At 37.9% G+C, this 16,078-nt stretch overlaps 1 long non-coding RNA gene across 3 annotated transcripts; it reads right to left on the reverse strand.

The window, feature by feature from the left end:
* Nucleotides 1–6,137: 6,137 nt before the first annotated feature.
* Nucleotides 6,138–9,489, reverse strand: LOC113358824. Of its 3 annotated transcripts, none has more exons than XR_003364741.1 (4): nucleotides 9,255–9,489; nucleotides 8,777–9,037; nucleotides 8,474–8,663; nucleotides 6,138–7,384 (listed from the first exon to the last, which is right to left on the reverse strand). It is a non-coding gene; the product is annotated as an uncharacterized LOC113358824 (long non-coding RNA). The 3 variants fall into 3 exon arrangements; XR_003364742.1 differs by having other exon boundaries at nucleotides 9,249–9,489; XR_003364740.1 differs by having other exon boundaries at nucleotides 8,777–9,489.
* Nucleotides 9,490–16,078: the final 6,589 nt, after the last annotated feature.

Here is a 16,078-nt window from a genome sequence, read left to right on the forward strand (position 1 = left end):
TAAAACGTGCCGGCCCGACACAACCAAGCCCACGAAGTCACGTGCTTAACGTGTTGTGCTGTGCCAGAAATTCAGACGTGCTGTGCTGTGCTAAATGGTGTGCCGTGGTGTGTTGTGCCAGAAAAATAAACATGTTGTGCCGTGTTAGTACACTTATTTTATGTTCTCCAAAATAAATATTTTTTGAGATATTCACGTGTTGTGCCGTACTGTGCTTGAATTTTAACGTGCTAGCCCATCCCAATTTACACCTCTACTTCCATGGATCCTCCCTTGGTAAAAATATGATATTGGAATATACTTAGGACTAAACATGGTTTCGGTTTTCTGCTGGAACCGGACCAAACCAGACCAATTAGGAAGAAACCAAACCGAACCATTTACTAATGGATTGGTTACGGTGTAGAAAATGGGAAACCGATAGTGTTGGTTTTGGTTTGGTTTGACCTCTAAAACCGAACCAAAAACCATTGGAAAACCGATTAATTTTTAAACTTAGTTTCTACCGTCGATTTACAAGTATTAGATTCTACCCTTTGATTTAGAGGATAAATAGAAACCCTAAATCTAATATTTCATTATGATACTCTCCCTCTTTCTCTTTCTCCTTCTCTCAGTCGCCTCCCTTCTCCACCCCCAACTACAGCTGCTGCTACTCGACTTTTTTCTTCCCGTCTTCCTTCTTTTTTATTTGTCAATAACTAAATTAAGATATATTATATATCTTCTTTTGATCTCTAGAATTAGAGTAAGCTTTAACTATTCTTGATATTTTATTTTATTTTTGTCTGTAAATTTGTGTAAATCAATACTATCGGCAACTACGATTTTTTTATCTGTAAATTTGTGTATTTTTTTTTTAGTTTGACATAATTATTGGTTAACCAAAAACCACTGGGACAAACCGAAACCAACTGGAATCATTTGGAAACTGAATCAATGGTTAATGGATTGGTTTGGTTTAGATTTTTAGAAACCAATAGTATTGGTTTCGGTTTTGGTTTGGCTAGAAACCGAACCAAAACTGACCATGAACAACCATTTATATACTAATTATGGAGTATTCAAGTCACATACCCAGCGTTATAATGAATGTTAGAAAATGTAGTTATTGTGAAATGTGAATGCTATTGAGGGTGGGTGAGGAAAGCGAGAACACATGAAGAAGATCAATTAATCTATGAATCAGCCGAGAGAAATTCGATAACCTTCTCATGAATTGTCACATATCATGAATCATGGATCGTTCAAAAAATGTAAATGTGTCACTCTTTAGCACCCCATGTACGTAATAATCTCCATCACATATAACTGATGAAGAGACTAAACAATCGATGATTTTGTTGTTTTTAGTGACTCAATTGAAGAAACTAGAAAACGGCACGTATGATTTTAGCCCGATAGTTCCATGTATGGTCACACTCATTAAGCCCGATATACAGCAAGAAGACCAAACCTACAATCAAAGATTTTGTTGTTCATAGAAGAAGAAACTAGAAAACTGGGTACGTATAGTTTTAGCCCGATAGTTCCATGTATGGTCACACTCATCAAGCACGGTACGCATCTCCTTACTTTTTTCCCTCTCGCATTGTCACCTTTCAACTGGATGTTACATAATACTGCAACGCTTTACAAAAACGTTTCTTCAGAATAAGCAAAAAAACCACTCGCTTTTCCGTCGCTATAAATGTGAGGGATGTCTTGTCCCCTTCTCATGTCATATATATGGAACCAATCGTGAAACAGCTACAAATGTGTTGTTGTGATGAAAGTGCCAACATAAGTCCCCACAATATGCAATGAATTGTCACTCAAAACCTAATAGCATTTATAGCGATAGAATCGAATCAACAAAATGTTATAATAACATATAACAGAGATGATGACAGACCCACCATTGCAAATTATCAATAAAGATATGATCATTGGTAGAAATCTTCATCGCGACACGTTAGCCCGTGGGGAGCCCAGCACCGGTTGTTAGTGAACTTGATAATGTTGGTCTCTTTTCCAGATAAAAAATTATCTCGTACGGCTCTCGAACATTTTTGATCTTGGCAGAACAAAAACGTATTCTATCTCAACATGGGGAAGATATTTCGCAAGCTTGTGAGAAGGTTAGGAGACAAAATCAAGCATTGCTGGTTAATGGATTGGATCAATTAGGTATGGTTTCTGTAGAGTAGAGGGATCAACCGGCTGTATAACTATGCTACTTTGGGAACATTTCTATTTGTAGGGACTAGGACACAAGGTTGCGGCCGGCAAATTTAGGGACCATTCTGTGAAGTATATGGTCGACGCAGACATGCAGTGGCAGTACATTTTGTTTGATGGACAAAGTCTATATAACAATAATTATTAGGTGCATGCATGATGATGAGAATCCATGGCAAATTATCAGTAGGGCACCACAGCCATTCAATTCCATGGTTGTCTCACTGCACCAACTTTAATTTGTCTTCTAAATAATTTATAGACAGACAGAAAGAAAAAAAAAGGAAAAAAAAATGAGTAACTAATGCAACCAGGACATCAACCAGTTAGAAACTCATGGTTCAATCCCAACTTGATCAGTCTAAAGGATATTTAAACATTAACCGTCACTGTTACAAGGGTTACCAAATTTATGTAACACAAATTATCCTCATAACTAAATCCACTGAATCAGTTAGTTTTTATGGAATTTGATAATCTCCTGTTGCCGCATTATTTGAAAGTTTGGTCGTGGAAAATGTTAAAAATTCGGGTCAATACATCCAATGAACTAGGTAGGAAACTCCACAAAGAGATGCATTCACATAGGCTAATTTTTTTCATTTTGTTCTTAAATTTTATGAATTTGATAAAGTAGCTGGGATGAGTAACTGTGGGTCTTGATACGACAACCCTGAATATAAACTCTATTGATAATCAGTTCATGAACCTATCCTATCAGATATTTCTGTTTTGGGTCAAAGGGTTATTATTTTGATAGACAACTTATGAAGGTAGTTTACTATTTATGAACACAATGGTCTCGAAGCCTTATCTTAATAGACATCTTATGAAGTTTACTATTTATGATGGGGTCGAGGAACATGTGATGCATCTGATGTCTAAGAATATGAACTACTTCAGATGGTTTAGTTAACTTTAGGTACCATTTATTTTGGAGGCACCATTTCTTGTTGCTAGAGAATTGACATTGTCTCGGAGTACGGTGGTAATTGATACTCCCATTAATATTACTATTCCTTTTTTTTTTCTCTTTAATAGATAAAGGCCTTCAGAAAGGCTAATGATCCCCTCAACGGCTGGTAATAGCTAAACAGGAGGCACAGACCAGTACATAGATGTTTTGTTTGTTTTTATCCATTGAACTAACTCATGGGTTACAGAATTACAAATACGAGGTTGAAAGTTAAAGATACAAGCTACTAAATTAGAAGAAAATAACTGAATGTCTTTAAAGATAGCATCCGTAAGAACATCTCCATCAAATAAGCCAGCTGAAAATTGTTCAATGAGATTCTTCGCATCACTTTCAATAATGATGTGTGTTAACTTTTGTTCTAAGGATTTCTTCAGGACTGCCCAAATAGCTCTGGCTTCAGCTTCTTCTGCAGACATTACTTCAAAAACCAGAAAAGCACAAAAGGAGGCTTTGCTTGAGAAATCCCTCATCCCATATCCTGCACCATCAGCTCCGGTAATGTCATCATAAGCACCATCATTATTACATTTTATCCATCCCAAATAGGGGGAATCCATTTATTACATAGATTGATAGGGGTAGCAGGTGAGACGGTAAAGCAGGGTTTGCTAGTTAGTAGCATGGCCTTGGCTCTTTCTACAACAGTTACATGAGTTTCTTTTAAATTTTGAAAGATGAAATTATTCCTGCTAGTCCAGAGAGACCACAGGATAGTAACAAAAAAACATTGAGCCTCTTCAGGAAGACTAGATCCATGGTCAGTTAGCCAAAACATTAACCGTTCAATGAAAGTTTTGTTTAGAGAAAAATGAGTGTTAATGCAGAAATCAGAGAGGAACCAGACTTTGCTAGCAAAAGGACAGAGGACTAAAGCATGCATTATGGATTCATGAGGATCATTACACCTAGCACATTCAACACTATGCATAGGCATTCTAGTATGCAAGACAGTTCTGAAAGGGAGAGCATTTCTAGCAGCTTTCCAAGTAAATACTTGGATTCTGTAAGGAACCCTAACTTCCCATGTACGCATCCAAAGAATTTTACAAGAGGGGGCCTAAGACCTCTCAGCCCCATGTAGGCAGATTTTGAAGAAAATTTGCCATTCTTTAAAAGATCCCAAGCCCTCCTATCAGGAGTGCAAAGCTGGCTTAAGGGAATGGTGACAATCTTCTTAACAGAAGCATTATCAAAATGAGTGTTTAGTTTAGATAGATTCCAAGTTCTGGTATGAGAATCAATGAAATAAGAGACTTTAATACTAGGATCAGGTGGGACTAAAGGGTTAGGTGTGGCTGAACCCAAAGTTGGGATCCATTTATCACACCAGGGTCAACGAAATGACCATCCCCAATAATCCAAGAGATGAAAGGTTTTGTAAGCTCTTTTATAGCATACAAACACTTCCAAGTCCAAAAACACTTATTGGTGCACTTGGCATTCAACAAATCAATTTTAGAAAAGTATTTGGCTTTAAGTTTTCTTTTTTAGATCAGAACTTGAGATGGTTTAGTTAACTTTAGTTTAGGTGTTTTTCAAATAATTGTGTCCTCATCACCTTGTCCAACTTATTTTGGACACACCATTTCTTGTGGTGTTAGGAATCTTAGGAATTGCCTCGGTAAAAAAAAAAATTTACTGAAAAAGATAATAAGAAAACATTAAACCTGCCTCCAAACAAAACAGGCCCAAATACTCAAGCCCAACTCTTAATTAGAGTTCATTACGTCCTCTGGATTTGTGATCAACTCCCCAAAAGAGGTGCTCCTAAACCAGTTGAGAAGAGATCTCAGTTGAAAGATTAGCCTTTTAATTTTCCCTTTCTCCGTGCCTCTTCTTTGTTATCACTCTTGTTCTTTCGTACCACAAAGCCCATATCACACAGAGTCTAGTTGGCGAATCCAATACTGTATCAGAGAGAGTTCTCAAGCTGACCTTCTTCATGCGGGCATTTTGGATCAACCAGCTAATTTATTCCACCAGGGTTAGTGCTGGTGGGGGTGCTTCAATTTTTGGATCCAGAATGCAAGAGTTGCGCATAAAAATCCCGATTCCGAGTCCGCCCGTACCAAACATTATTCAGATCAACCATTATGTTCTTCTTCTTCTTCCATAGCTTCCTTGTTTGATCTTCCTTTCCTTAATCTTCAAATCGTCTCTCAAAGATTTTTCACCTCTAAGGCACAAATTGCAGATCCAAATGGGTATTTGTGTGTCTAGGTTTGACTCGTTTGGAATGTGATAAGGGCAGGAGTTAAAAGGGTTTTAGGATAATTATGCCCACAATTTTCACTACTTTACACTCGTTTCGTCTGATGTTTAGCATCAGCTACCAGATAAGGGTAACCCCTCCAAGAAACCATTTGAAGTAAGATACTACATTTGAACAAGAAGATTATGATGGAGGGTAAAAACAAAATTCACAGCAGAGGGTACAGCAGAAGTTGTGGAAGTGGACAATGTGCAGCAGATGGTTGCAGTTAAGCTAATTCTACAAAGACTGAACAAAGAGTTGGGACAACACAAAAGAAAAAAAAGTCACCCCCCTGCACGTTTCATGGTAATTGACTAAGCAAGGGAAACGGGTATTCTAGTTGCGTATTGGATGGAATTAGCAGATCTTTATGCTTACTTCTGGAAAATCCAAGACATGATTAATGTTCAAATAAGGATTTATAAATAAGATAGGGAGTCTTATTTTCGGAACATACGACCAACTTTTAACTTTTGAAGAGCTTGAGAAGTTTCGGAAGCCTGAAGAAGATCAGGTAATGGTGGTGATGTAACTAACTACTAACGAGACAAGGTGTTGTATTCCGAGCTTAAGAAGCCATTTCGTAAAAGTATAGGAAGAGAATGTCAGAAATGAAGGACACAACTGAAGCCATTACTGTATATGAGAAAGAAATCTGTAGATACTTTGTTCCGGACTTATGGATGAACTAATCTGGATATATGCTCATCAACTGATACCATTAATGTCCATAACCTGTATATGAGCAGATATTGAAATTGGCTAATGAATGGAGTACGCAAAGCCCATCAACAAAGGAGAGTCCTTTCCTTGCCGTTTATATTTTATCGACAAACCCATTGAAGTCGCATTTCTACAAAGAGTACAACCTTGAAATGACAAACAGTCGGTTACATGCATTAACTTTCTTCTCAGACCAACTGCAATTGCGCTCATGTCTGCGTTAGTAGTTTATATTTTATCGACAAACCCATTGAAGTCGCCTTTCTACAAAGAGTACAACCTTGAAATGACAAACAGTCGATCACATGCATTAACTTTCTTCTCAGACCAACTGCAATTGCGCTCATGTCTGCTTTCCCATCTTTAGGTTCAACAATTGAAATTCATATCATCCACATTTCTCATTCAGAACATCTTCTCAAACTGTCCTAGCTCAAGTGACATGAGCCACCTTCTCAAGCCACCAGCCTAATCAGGTTTCCTCTCCAGGTTTGCTGCCCGCATCTATTAATTTTCTGTAGTACACCCCCATACCCGTATTCAGACAACTGGTCAATATGACATGAATTGCAGAAGATCCCTGACTACGATATATTGGCGGTGAAGGGAAAACCTTATTAGTAGGGTAGCCTCTAGATACCCTGATATATGGAGAGGATCCAATAGCACTCAGCGTTGCACATTCATGATCGGAACAAGAGATTTAGACGTTGCTGGAAGGTACATTGACCCATCCCCGATAAGCCTAGTGGGCCTTTTGGTGCAGTTCTTCTTCTAGAAACATGCTTCGGCAACTTCTTTTTCAAGGAATTGGCTGGAGAGTTTAGATTTCCTCCACTGATCCAGATATCTTTTGTTGAATCCAATACTGTATCAGAGTTCTCAGGCTCACCTTCATGTGGTGTTTCTGTGGTTGTTGACTCTCGTTAGGAAGTATTTGCGGTCTTTTAATCATTCTTTTCTTGGACTTGTTCTGTCTGTTGTTTGTTCGAGAAGGACCTAGGGATGTATTAATTAGGCTGCACTGAGGGAGAGGAGATAGTCATAGTAATACTCTGTATTTTTGACAATCACACAATTACCATCTTCATATAGGTCTTCTGCAGCCTTAAAGTCTGAAGTCTCAACAGAACCACGGAGAGAATAGTCTTCAGCGGCTGCTAAAGTTGCTAAAGGTCTTCACTTTCCTCTCACCATAAGAACGGGACCTGTGTAAATCATAAGTTCAGTTACACAAAACTCTAACGGGAACTTTAAAAATCAACTAAAAACAAACTAACACAGAACAGACGAAGATAAGAAATAAAAAATAAAAACGAAAAAGAACTAGCTTAAAAATTATCTATCGTCTAAGGCTAAAGAAAAACTTAGAGGCAAAACCACAGAATATCCTTCTCATAGTAGATGAAATCTGAGTCTAAGATACCTAAAACACGATGCCAACCGAGACATGTTTCCAAGAATCCTAGTAAACTGGGTAGATAAAAAGGTTTGAAAGAATATGGACATATTGATTCTCGAAAGACTTTTCGGTGTTACTACCACCTTGGTGACACGACAAACTTCAAGCCTCAGCAATAGATGGATGTAATGCTCTAATCAAGTGAATCAAATTTAGAGTCCAATGGAGCAGTGGAGGGAATCCATAAAGTTTCTTCCTCTAACAAAGTGAACCAATCAATTGGTGACGGTGAATTGATTGCCCAGAGGGACAGGTACCATCTAGCTCTGGCCAAAACTAAGCTCAAGTCAATGTAAAAACTCCTATGGCCAACCAAGCAAATCAATATTCAACAGTAGGAAACAAACTATGGACCCATACAATTCCAAAAATGTTTTTGTCAATGTATATCCAACTGCAAAATGTGTAAACAATAAAAGACCAACAACCAATGAAAATCAGAACTAATAAATTGTCTTGGGCAGTAGGATCAACACATTCTATTATAATTGTAAAGAGCCTTAAAGGACTAGTATCAACTTACGACTATGATACATTTTGATTTTGAATAACCTGTGAGTGATGCTTTCTCGGTAGTGAATACAAAAACATCGAAGAGGAATCACCGTAAATGGGCTAGGCAAAAGATCAACAGAATGGATCAAAATAGCTAGAGAAATTACTAAGCGATTCTTGTACTAGGTTTCCAAGAGAGGCGCTAATTCCCTTGTAGTCTGGGGATATGATTTAATTTTCTGCCAAACTTTCCACAGAAGGATATTAACATCAAAGTAATATTAGCAAAAGATTTTCACCTGCTAAAACAGCACGAAGCATAATTATAAAGAAGAATCACCTTATAGCGAAACTGAAATTTGTCCTCTTTGATGCTGATTGAAGCTTATCTCTGGTGGTCCAGAATTCTTCTATATAAAGTGGTCTAGGAATTCGCTTTCCAAGTTGTCTTTTGTTAGTGCCGGCAACATTAGCAACCCGCTGATGTTCATGAATGAGCCATCTTATTCTACGACAACCCACCCAAATCTCTGCAATAGGAGCAAGAGGAATTGATTAAAGTCAGTCATGAAAAACTAAATTTGAAACTGGTATTGGTAGTTTTTTTTATGCTCATGCAGATGCTTGTGGGAACAGTTACTACCTTCTCCTTCGCCAGAACTCGTATTACCACCTTATCAATCCCATTACAGGCTTACCATATATCAATCCCATCTTACAAACTGGTTGTCTCTTAACTCACTTATCGCATTACTGAATGATTCACTGAAATTGTCGTTCATGTGTTGACAACAAGCAACTTCATCATAAAAGGATCTAACCCAAGTCCTTGAATGTTCTTGCATCATATACTCACAAGCATCATTACTAGCTTCCAACGACTCAACGAGGAGTTCGTTTGTACCTTTTAATAAATGAAAACAAGTAAATTAAGGGTGCACAAGTACAGAAATTTCACACAATGCATAAATGAATTTCACCGGTTTTACATAAATAAACACAAGACTATATTGTTGTTTGTGACATTATATCAGACATTAGAATCATAAGCTGGTTAGATTATACTCAGTTTCTCCAAAAGCAGGAAAAAGAAGATCTGTGTGAGGGATACAAACCAACACCTCTCTGCTTTCTGCAATTCCGCCTCCACATTCTCTTAAGAGAGAAGGAAATACCTTATTAGAAAAGAACTGAAGAAAATCCCATTTCCGAGTCCGCTCTTACCAAGTATTCAAATCAAACATTATATTTCTCTTCTTCAACATTTTTCTTGTTTCTTCATCTTCTTCCTTTCCTAAATCTACAAATCGTCTCTCCAAAGCAGCCTTTTTCCACCTTTCTGTGTACAGTTTTGAGTCTAAGGACTCTAAATGAGATAAGACTTTCAACTAGGGTTTCAAGTTTTAGGTTTATTTACGCCCCAATTTTTACTGGCATGTTACTCTTCTTGATATTTACCATTTCACTACAAGATAAGGGCAGCTATAGTTGTTCTGCACCATTTCGAGAAATTCGAGTCACCTTTTCATGACCATGAAGCAAGGAAATTGATAATAGTATTTTATTTCTGCTGTAGAACGCCCATACCCTTATTCAGACAACTTGTCCCTGCTGTTTTATAATCTTCCTTGGTAGATCAGCAAGAGGTTTTGGGCGACATAGATGGCTAAAAAAAAAAGTGATGTCACTCCTGAAATGAAGTGAATTACGTATCACTAAGGGCAACTACTAAGTCCTATCTACGTATAAATTTGGGGTTGGCCAATAACTTAACTCTTGGGCAATGCGCAGCAGAGGGTTGCATTTAAGCTAGTTCCAAGAGTTAAGTTATTGGCAGTACTAGTTTGGCGGAAAATGAAAAAAGCTTTTCATGGTCATTGACGTTGACGAAGCAAGGGAAATCTTAATGCAACCCTAGCTTAAATGCCTTTGGGAAAATCCAAGACATCTGACTTTTAACGAGCTTTACAAGTTCCCGAAGCTTCAAGATCAGGTAATTAATGGTACTGACGAGACAAGGTGCTGTACTAGCTATAAAGTGAGACGTTTATTATTCAAAAATTTGATTGGTTTGGTAGTAAAAGTAGAAGAGAATGTGCCATAAAATATGTTTTAGTATATCTGTTCTTCGATTTGTAAAATTCTCTGCATTAAGATACAAAGGGACTATTATAATTAGTTATTAAAAATTAAATTTGAAACTTACGTTTTAGTATATCTGTCGTACTTCTCTTCAATGATTATGCAGGAAATAAAATCTCCCGAAGAGATAACAAATCAATGGTCTCTTTATAGGAGACGAGGGGTTGCAAACCTCTCTTTCAAATCTTTCCCTTGTAGTCTAGGGATACGACTTTGTTTTCTCACTCAAACTTTTTACAAAAAGCTCTCACAGAAAACTATTAATAACATCAAAGTCATGTTAGCAGAAGATTTTTCACCTGCTCAAACAGCATTAAGCATCTTCGTCAATTTAGGACATGTTCGTTTCATTTGTGCTATTTCTGTTGCTTCTGCTTTAGCATTAGCCTCGATGATGTTGTGTTTCCACAACAAAATTAACACACGGAGTTAAGAATTTGAAGAAGTTTGGTTCAAAACCAGCCCAAGGAAGAAGAAGAAGAAGGAACTAAAATTTATTACTCATTTGCTAAACCGCAAATAGGAGTTTTCTTACACATTTATTGGCCGCAATCATAAACCAAATTGACTACCTGAAGGAAGACGCGTGTCACAATCCAGACGGCTAATCCCTAACAGACAACAGATTACTAGTACACCCCACGAATACTACTAACGGCAAACCCCAGAATAGAAATTACAAAACAGACATATGACAATGCCTCCCTGATGAAACAATCCCCGTCCTCAAGGATTGAAGTGTGGAAAATGGGCAGTGATGTGAGCAGCATCCTCCCAAGTGGCCTCATCTTCAGAATATACCAAAGGGAGAGTTGGTGAAGGAATGTGAGCAGCACCAATGCATTTTTTTAGCTGTGAGACATGAAAAACAGGGTGGATGCGTGCCTCTGGTGGTAGTTGTAACTTGTAAGCCACTGCTCCAATTCGCTCTATAATCTGAAAAGGGCCATAGTATTTGGCTGACAGTTTGAAATCGCGCCTGAGAGAAACAGAGGTTTGTCTGTAAGGTTGTAATTTCAGATAAACCATATCACCCACTGTGAAACCCCTGTCCATTCTTTGTTGATCTGCAAAATGCTTTATGCGCTCCTGAGCTTTAGATAATGCTTCCTTGAGAAAGTGCAACATGTCAGCTCTTTGTTTTAAGTACTGCTCCACAGAAGCCACAAATGAGATAGTAGAAGAGGGAAAAGCCAGATGTGGAGCTTCGTAGCCATATAAGGCCTTGAAGGGAGACATCTTCAAGCTAGTGTGGAAGCTAGTATTATACCACCATTCAGCCAAATCCAACCATTGCACCCAATGTTTAGGTTGATTGCCAGTCATACATCTGAGGTAGTTTTCAAAGCAAGCATTCACCCTCTCAGTCTGTCCATCAGTCTGAGGGTGGTAAGCTGTACTTAGCTTCAGTTGGGAGCCCAATTTTTTGAATAATTCTTGCCAAAATGAGCTGGTGAAGATCTTATCTCTGTCTGAAACTATAGAGGCTGGTAATCCATGTAGTCTGAAAATGTGGTGTAGAAAAGCCTTGGCCACAGTGGAAGCAGTGAAAGGATGCTGAAGTGGAATAAAGTGGTTGTATTTGGTAAGCCTATCCACCACTACTAGAATGACAACTTTTCTCTCACTTTTGGGTAAGCCTTCAATGAAATCTAGACTGATATGCTGTCAGGCTTGTTCAGGTATAAGGATAGTTTGCAGCAATCCCGCAGGTAATGTATGTTCCCCTTTTTGTCTTTGACAAACATCACAAGTAGAGACTAGAGAGAAGATAGCTTGTTTAATTTTTGACCAGAAAAAATGTGTTCGAGCTCTAATGTAAGTAGCTTGCATACCAGAGTGACCACCCACTGCTGATGCATGAATAGAATGGAGTATAGTGTCTCTTACCTGATTGCTGCTCCCAATATACAGTCTTGTTTTGTATCTGATAACTTCATACTTATAAGTATAGTGCTGGATAGATGTAGGAGAGATAAGTAGCTGAGACATGAGTTGTTGAGCTTTAAGGTCATCTGCATAGCTAGCAATGACTGCCTGCATCCAGATTGGCTTAGAAAAAGCAATGGTGTGGATTGCAGCTTCATGATGATGTCTCCTTGAAAGAGCATCAGCTACTTTGTTCTCCACTCCTTTTTTGTATTGGATATCATAATCAAATCCAAGTAACTTCATTAACCATTTTTGTTGCAAGCCTGTATTTATTTTCTGTTCCAAAAAGTATTTAATACTTTCATGGTCAGTCTTAATAGTGAAATGATGGCCTTGCAAATAGTGCCTCCATTTGGTAACAGCTGAACCCACTGCCATGAGTTCCTTTTCATAGGTGGAGAGACCCATTTCTCTAGGGCCCAAGGGCTTGCTGAAAAAAGAAATTGGTTGACCCTCTTGCATGAGTACAAATCCAAGTCCTGTGTCACAAGCATCTGTTTCCAATATAAATGGTTTAGAGAAATTTGGAAGAGCTAGTACTTGAGTTGTTGTCATAGCAGTCTTGAGTGAGTTGAAAGCTTTAGTAGCTGCATCAGTCCATAAGAAGAAGTCCTTTTTAAGTAAATCAGTAAGAGGCTTACTGATAACACCATAGTGTCTCACAAACTTTCTGTAATACCCTGTGAGACCTAAAAATCCCTTGAGTTCTTTAATAGTTGTTGGTGTTGACAAAGTGGTCATTGCAGCAACTTTAGCAGGATCAGTTGCTACCCCTTGTGCAGTAATTATATGCCCCAAATATTCCAATTCAGACTGAGCAAAACAGCATTTTGAGATTTTTGCATATAGCTGGTGTTGTATTAAAAGAGAGAGTGTAATCTTTAAATGATGTGCATGAGCTTCCAGATCAGCGCTATAGACCAATATATCATCAAAGAAAACTAGTATAAACTTCCGGAGATAAGGTTGAAAAATGCCATTCATTAGGGTCTGAAAAGTTGCAGGAGCATTGGTGAGACCAAATGGCATGACCGTAAATTCATAGTGACCCTGATGAGTTTTAAAAGCAGTCTTGTATATGTCTGCAAGAGTGACTCTGATCTGATGATACCTAGAGCGTAAATCAATCTTGGTAAAGACACAAGAACCAAATAATTCATCCAAGATCTCATCAATGATTGGTATAGAAAACTTATCTTTAATGGTAATGTTGTTGAGCTTCCTGTAGTCTACACAAAACCTCCAACTTGTCCTTCTTTTTGACTAAGAGAATTGGAGAGGTAAAAGGGATGTGGCTAGGTTGAATAACCCCAGTGTGTAACATTTATTTCACCAAGTCTTTTATAACTGACTTTTGAACATAAGGGCATTTTTAGGGTCTTTGGTTAATAGGGGTGGAATTTGGTTGAAGTGGAATTGAATGATCCAAGGACCTATGTGGTGGTAATTGAGTGGGTTCAGAAAAAATGTCCTGAAAATCTTGGAGTACCTCATCAATTATTGGAGGAATTGGTGTGGGGTTTTTTTCTGCAGATACAGAAAATAATTGGCCCACAATGCCATGTGAATGAGTTTTGAAATAATCTTGAACTTCTTTAGTGCTGGCTCTATACATTAAAGAGAACTTTTGAGCTCCAACCAAAATAATATATTCACCCTGATGAAAGAAGGAAATACTCAATTTGGACAGGTTGATAGAAATGTCACCAAGCCTTCTTAGCCAATCAGCACCAAGGACCATGTCACAGCCACCTAGTGCAAGTAACCTTAAATCACCCACAAACTGATAATCCTGCATTCTCCACTGTAAGGATTTACAAACACCAGAGCTAACTGTAACTAGCAAATTAGCAGTTAGCTGGATGCAACAACCCAAAGCTTTAGCCAAATCAGAATCAAGGAAACTGTGTGTGCTTCCAGTATCAATAAGAATGGAGATTTTTCGATTATTAATAAAGCCTGGAATTCTAATGGTTTCTCCAATGTGGTTACCTGTAAGAGCATTGAGAGAAATTTCCATATCACTATCCACTGCTGGAGTATCTTCAGTGTCAGTGACCTCCTCTACTAGTTTAGGAGGTTCAGCTTCAGCTTCTGTAGCTACCATGAGGAACAACTGCTTTTTTTTACAAAAATGACGTGGGTGATAAACTTCATCACAATTAAAACAAAAGCCCTGAGCTTTCCTTTTTTGCAGTTGTTCAGGAGTGAGTCTTCTAATTGGAAGTGGAGTGGTACTAGAAGACTGAGGTGGTGTTGGTGGTAACGGGAGAAGGGGTGGGTGGGTTACAGTTTTAGGAGAAAAAGTTGAGGGGTTGGATGATCTCTGTTTAGGAAAAAATTTATTTGTTCCCCTTATAGGTTTCAGTTGGGTATTGAGGGTTTTCTCTTGCATTCTAGGAAGTGAAAAGGCTTGCATTAGTGTGTTGGGATGGAACATACTCACAACATGTTTAATATCATCTTTCAATCCCCCAATAAAGCTCATCACATAATAGTATTCAGTAAGCATAGGAAATTGTCTAAACAAGAGAACTTTTAAATTTTCAAATTGCTCAAAATATTCATCAACAATAGTAGTTTGAGATAACTTACTGAATATACCCAGAATATTTTCATTAGCAGGGTTCTCAAATCTGATACAAGCTTGCTCAGCTAACTCAAACCATGAAGTAATAGATCTGGTTTTTTGGATATTGGTCAACCATCTATCAGCCTTTCCATCCAGGTGCATAGCTGCCATGGTAACCTTTTGGTGTTCATCTCTGATGTTGTTGAGTAGAAAGTACATGTCGCATTTTTGAATCCACCCTTTGGGGTTTTCTCCATTTGAATCGTGGAAAATCCAGTTTAGGCATACGAAGGGTGTTGATGTTTTCACGATTCACTTGCGGAATATTATACATCATACCATTCTGGTGGAAATTGTTTGAGTGTGAACCTTCTGCCTATGGTTCCCTTTGCTCTTCCATCCTTCTTCCTACATAACTTTCCATGTATTTGACGAAATCGTCTTTAGACAGCATAGCTCTTTGGATTTCTTTGTTATGCGCAGCTAGTTCAAGGTATTGTGAAGAGAGATCTTCGATTTGCTTGGTGAATTTTTCAGAGAATTTGTGAAGATCTTCATTTACTTATTTAATGGTGGGATGATTAGCTCCACCCATGGTGAGGATAGACGTCTCTGATGCCAATTGTCGTGTTTCCACAACAAAATTAACACACGGAGTTAAGAATTTGAAGAAATCTTGTTCAAAACCATCCCAAGGAAGAAGAACAAGAAACTAAAATTTATTACTCATTTTCTAAACCGCAAATAGGAGTTTTCTTACACATTTATTGGCCGCAACCCTAAACTAAATTGACTACCTGAAGGAAGACGCGTGTCACAATACAGACGGCTAATCCCTAACAGACAACAAATTACTAGTACACCCCACGAATACTACTAACGGCAGACCCCAGAATAGAAATTACAAAACAGACATATGACTAGGCCTTACAGTCCATTTTACGACCAATACAACAAGGACCCCTAACCTTCTACATTTATCTCTTTAGGTGTATAATTACCTTCTCCTTAAGCCTATAAACACATTACAAAGACATTCATATATCTAGATCGAGGCAACCAACCGATAAGAAGCTGAAACCAGCGATTTAGCAATCCCAACGGTAACCAATCAAACCAATGTGTAAAGATGAAAAAAATGCATATGGGAGAACGTAATGAACACTTGGAATATAATTCAAAAATTAAACTACTAATAAACATGTTAAACACTGAGACCTAAATTTTCTAAATCTAACCAAGTTTCTAGCGATACTAAAGATTACAAAAAAGAAAATTCGCATAAAAACCTTGAAATTT

This window comes from Papaver somniferum, chromosome 3 (genome assembly GCF_003573695.1).
Source record: "Papaver somniferum cultivar HN1 chromosome 3, ASM357369v1, whole genome shotgun sequence".
Classification (NCBI taxonomy): Eukaryota; Viridiplantae; Streptophyta; class Magnoliopsida; order Ranunculales; family Papaveraceae; genus Papaver; species Papaver somniferum.